Here is a 5,541-nt window from a genome sequence, read left to right as displayed (position 1 = left end):
TTCTCTTACGCTGACAACAGTTTAGTAAATGACTGCCTTTATAAGCAGAATTGAAACTTTATCTTTCTCTCTACCTGATCCCTCCAGAATTTAAAAACTCTCAGTGACTATTTTTATGTTTCATGTCAGTATATTTGCTTAAGTTTAATAAGAATTTGCTTTCCTTGTAAGAAGACCAATTAAAAACACAAGTTATACTACCATGGCTTTAACTAGAACATTGTACCTGAGAGACACGTGTGTAAACTCAGATATGAACAGACAGCATTAAGGAACTAAGATTGACTTAATAAATCCAACAAAGCCCCTTAGAAGAAAGAACTGGCCTGGTACCTTGCTTACAGAGTTCCCAGCAGCCTTACCAGGTGAGTAAGGAAGGTCACTTCCTGGCAGGTGCAGGAACCTTAGGAATGTCTGGGGAACCTGAAGAAGAGAGGAATTGTTAGGGTCCAGGACTCCGGGGTTTCCCCAGAGAGCAAACCACACAGACACGGAGATGTAAATCCAAGCAAAGTCTTTATTCAGCCAGCTAGCTGTGGCCGACAGCACCTCCCCTGACACGCAGGCCGAGTCCGAGCTGCCAAACCCTAGGCAACTTTAGGTATGGATTATATAGGGTTTTCACAGCGCTTGCACCGAAGCCTGCGCATTTCTACAACCAATAATTTTAAAACACATTCTATATATTCTATATTTTAACCAATGGAGTTGAAACGAGAACGCCCCGGTTACCTAACCGCTTCCTGTAATCTCTAGCTCACACAAGCATGTCTACGTGACTTATCATGGGTTATGTCCTGAGGCTACTGCCCACCTCTGGTTATCTAACTTAGGGCAGGCGTGTTAGCTTCGGGCAGTTTCTACGAAAACTGGGTGGCTCTTGCTCTAGGGTTTAGCTAGGCTTTATTAGTTCTTTTTCCTGACTTTTGCTGCTCTTTGCTCTTCTTTACATTCCCCCCTTTTCTTGATCAGACTGAGGAATCTTCCACAGCGGCACCTAGGGCCTGATACTTTTGATGAAGGACCAGAAGTTGGACGGTGTTAATCCTCTCCCGTACAAACCTAAGCAGCTTGTTTATTATGCACAGACCGATTGTAAGCAACAACAACAGGATGACTAATGGCCCCGCAATGGCCGAGAGGAGGGTAGCGAACCAAGGCTTGTATTTGAACCAAGACTCAAACCAGCTTTCATTACTTTCATATTCTTTACGCCTCTTCTCTAGATCCGTTTTTAGTTTGGCTAAGGAATCTCTGACTGCACCTGTCTTATCTACATAGAAACAGCACTCTTCCTTTAGGGCTGCACACAGTCCACCTTCCTTTAAAAACAAGAGGTCTAGGCCCCTTCGGTTTTGTAGGACCACCTCTGACAAGGAGGTGAGGGATTGCTCCAGGTCTGATATTGACTGTTGGAGTTGTTCTAGGTCCCTGTTGACTGCCAGCCTCAGGACTGTGAGCCCTTTTTCCCGAGTTACAAGGGCTGTGACCTCAGTGCCTGCCCCTGCTATCCCTAGGGAGAAGAGGGTCCCAATGGTCAGGGCGGTAACAACCTCCCTCTTGCTCCAGTGGGGGCTCGGCCTTTCTTCCCAATAAGAAAGGAGAGATTCATGAGAATGATATATTAGGCGAGGTAGAATGGCCACCAGCACACAAAACTCACTGTTAGCATTGAACACAGAGGTGGATAGGGCCGGAGTGAGGCCTGTCTTTCAGCAGAGCCACCAGCCCGAGGAGGGTATAATCCACTTTTCCTGCTCCCACGTGGTGTAAGCGTAGGAAGAGCATAACTGGCCCTGGGCCGTCGAGACTGTGCCTACACACGTACCAGCGACTGAAATCTGAGCGATCGTAAGTCCCCACGGTTTCCCGTCCCAGTAAGTGGGATGGGAGTTGCTGATAGTGTAGGAGCCATTTATCCCAATTGCCTCATAGAAGGGGGGTGAACCTGGGTAGCATAGCCAACAGGGATAGGTGAGGGAGGGAGTGGTGTGGTTAAGAGTCTCTGCTACTGCCTGCACCATTTCCCACATGGGGTTATCTGACCCGGAGGGACCCAGACCCGGTCCTCTTGTGGGCTCTGGAATCAGGGCTACAGCACCTACTGGAACCAGGGCTACGGCTACCAGCAGGGCTATGGGCCAGGCTATGGCGGATCCGATGACTCGCCCCATGACTATTACAGCTACGGCCCTGGCTACTACTACAGGTGGGTCCAGGGCATGTGTTCCGGCAGTTGGCCGGCGGATGTAGCCATCGGTGCCCGCCAGGGCACACCTCGGGGAGCTGAGCCGGGCGTGAGGCTCAGGTGTATGTCCGGTCAACATTTTCTTGTCCCTTTGGCCCAGGCCCTTGTCCTGGGTCAAAGGTGTCTGGGGATGTATAACCGGGTTGGGACCTACGGCGGTGCTGGGAGTTGACATGGCTAATTTGATGGTGAGGATTGAGCCTTCATGTTCCCCATGTCCCCCATATTTATAGTACTTTATCCCCCATTTTAGTCCTTTTATCCAACGCGATACCTCAGTCTTTTTGCCCGTCTCGGTGAATTGAATTCATACCCAATCCTGGTCCCTTCGGTCACAAGCCTTGTCCATAGGCATGTGACGAGGGATGCCCTGGTTGACATAAGAAAATTTGACAGCATCCTTTTTTGTAACTGGCCATCTCTGATCCCCATCGTTTGAGGTCACACAGTCCCCTATGTTGGCACACCAGAAGGGCCCCCACCCACATGAGTCTCCTTTACCTGCTTCTGGGCAAGCATAAAATCCATGGGAGCAAGCCAAGTTTTGAGGGACGTTGGGCTGCCCCCAAAGGGTTCGGTAACCTTGGTTGATCCGTCGAAGGCAGAAAAACAGGTCAGGCCACCAGGTTCTGAGTGGCACAGTGTGTTCTGTGGTACTGATGACCACCCCAGTTGTACCATTAACCAGCATCCAGGTCAGGTCCCATGACTGAGTGGGGTTGGTGCCTTCGAGCGTGGTTCCCTTGAAGGTCCATATTAAGGTGCTTATCAGCAGGATCCCCTTCATCTTCGGCTTAGGTGTAGTTTTAGGGGATTCGCAGGATGCTGCTGCACCTTCCACTCTTCCTTGCGGGCCCCTGGATCTTTATGAGGCAGGACCTTCCGAACGTGGGTGTGATGCACCCAGGGAGCGATACCATCAACCTTGAGAGCAGTGGGGATGGTAAACAATACAACATAAGGTCCCTTCCACCTGGGCTCAAGAGTCTTCACTTGGTGTATCTGGACCCATACCATATCCCCTGGGACTATGCCATGTTCCAGGCTCGGAATTTTCCCGCCCACGTAATATGCTCTGATCAGGGGCCAGATTTCCTGCTGCACTTTAACAAGAGCTTGCAACACATTCAGATAGTCAGGGGCTGGGTCCTCTGCACCAGGAAGCTGCACTCGCTGAGTTATGGGTGGAGGGGCCCCATACATTATCTCAAATGGAGTTAAACCATGTACATAGGGGGAGTTCCGAGCGCGGAAGATGGCTAAGGGAAGGAGGGTCACCCAGTCCCTGCCAGTCTCCAATACCAATTTAGAAAGGGTCTCCTTCAAGGTCCGATTCATTCTCTCTACCTGCCCAGATCTTTGTGGGTTGTAAGCACAATGTAACTTCCAGTCCACCCCCAAAGCCAGGGCTAGTCCCTGCAGGACTTTGCTAATGAAAGCCAGGCCGTTATCAGAACCTATGGCTTCAGGGACCCCATATCTGGGGACGATCTCTTCAATTATATTTTTTGCTACCACCTGGCTGGTCTCATGCTTGATTGGGAAAGCCTCCACCCACCCCGAGAAGGTATCCACCATAACCAGCAAATACTTATATCCTTACTTCCCTGGTTTTACTTCGGTGAAGTCTATTTCCCAATTCCTCCCTGGAGCCCTCCACCTTTCCCGAGTACCTGCCGGGTGCAGCTCTCTTGGGGCTGGTCTTAGTATTGCACAGCTACTACATTCTTTCGTGATCTGATGAGCTGCCTCATTCTGGTGGGGGAACACCAACTGTGCAGACTGGAAAAGGCTGAGCAGCTTTTTCCAGCCTAGATGGGTGAACTTATGCAAATTAGCAAGCATATACTGCCCTAATGCTTCTGGCAGAATCAATCTACCTTCTTGGTCCCTACCCCAATTTCCTTCCCCAAACACTTTCCCCGAGACTTGTTTCCTAATCCACTCGAGGTCCTGAGGAGAATACTCAGGTTTGGGTGGCAGGGCCGGCAGTTCAGGTATGGGTATCTCGAGGGCTGCAAGTACAAGGGAGTCCGAGAGGGCCGCCCTCCTAGCTTCCGCATCAGCATAGTTGTTGCCGATGGCCTCAGTTGTCTTCTTTGGTTGGTGGCCCGGTACATGTATAACTGCTACCGCCTCTGGTTTTTCGATAGCGGCTAGTAGTATTTGGACTTCTTTTAGATTCCTCAGTTCCTTTCCTTCCACAGAACGGAATCCTCTTTCTCGGTAGATGGCACCGTGGACGTGGACAGTGCCAAAAGCATACCTGCTATCTGTGTAGATGTTGGCCCGCTTGCCTTCAGCTCTTTCCAGGGCCTCAGCGAGAGCAATAAGTTCCGCCTTCTGTGCTGAGGTGCCAGGTGACAGAGCTGCGCTCCAGACAACTTCCCCTTCGTGGGTCACTACCGCTGCCCCTGCTCTCCTGATCCCTTCCTGCACAAAGCTGCTCCCATCCGTGTATCAATTTAGCTCACAGTTTGGTAACGGTGTGTCTTTCAGGTCTGCACGCACCTGTATAATTTCGGAAAGGATGTCTCTACAGTCATGGATGGGGGTCGACAGATCTGGGTCCAGCAGAAGGGTGGCAGGATTTAGGGTCACCGAGTCAGAGAAGACAATTCGTGGAGAATCTAGTAGGAGCCCTTGGTAGTGGGTGAGTCTTGTATTCATCATCCATTTTCCTGGAGGATGCCTGAGGATCCCCTCTACAGTATGTGGGGTTGTTACCCTCAGGTTCTGGCCAAAAGTCAGCTTGTCTGCCTCTTTTACTAGTAGAGCGATGGCTGCTAGGATACGCAGACAAGGTGGCCACCCAGAGGCCACTGGGTCCAGCCGCTTGGACAAATAGGCCACAGGTCTCTTCCATGGGCCCAGCTGCTGAGCCAGGACTCCTTTAGCCACTCCCTTCTTTTCATCTACAAACAGGATGAAGGGTTTTTCTGTGTCTGGCAGAGATAGGGCGGGGGCCCGGAGGAGAGCTTCTTTCAGTCTGTCAAAAGCCTCTTGTTGTTCCTGATTCCATTGCCAGCCCGGCCCTTCTTTGGTCGCCTCATATAGCGGTCGGGCTATTTCTGTGTATCCTGGAATCCAGAGCCTGCAGAACCTGGCTGAGCCAAGAAATTCCCTCACTCCCCGGGGTGAAGAAGGGATGGGGATAGTCAGGATAGTTTGTTTCATGGCCTGCGCTAGCCACCTGGCTCCATTAGATATTTTATACCCCAGGTAGACCACTGACCTCTGACAGATGTGGGCTTTCTTGGCGCTGGCTCAATATCCCAGTGTGCCTAGTTCAG

This window comes from Manis pentadactyla, chromosome 12, assembly GCF_030020395.1.
Source record: "Manis pentadactyla isolate mManPen7 chromosome 12, mManPen7.hap1, whole genome shotgun sequence".
NCBI lineage: Eukaryota > Metazoa > Chordata > Mammalia > Pholidota > Manidae > Manis > Manis pentadactyla.
Note: the sequence above shows the minus strand (reverse complement) of the source record.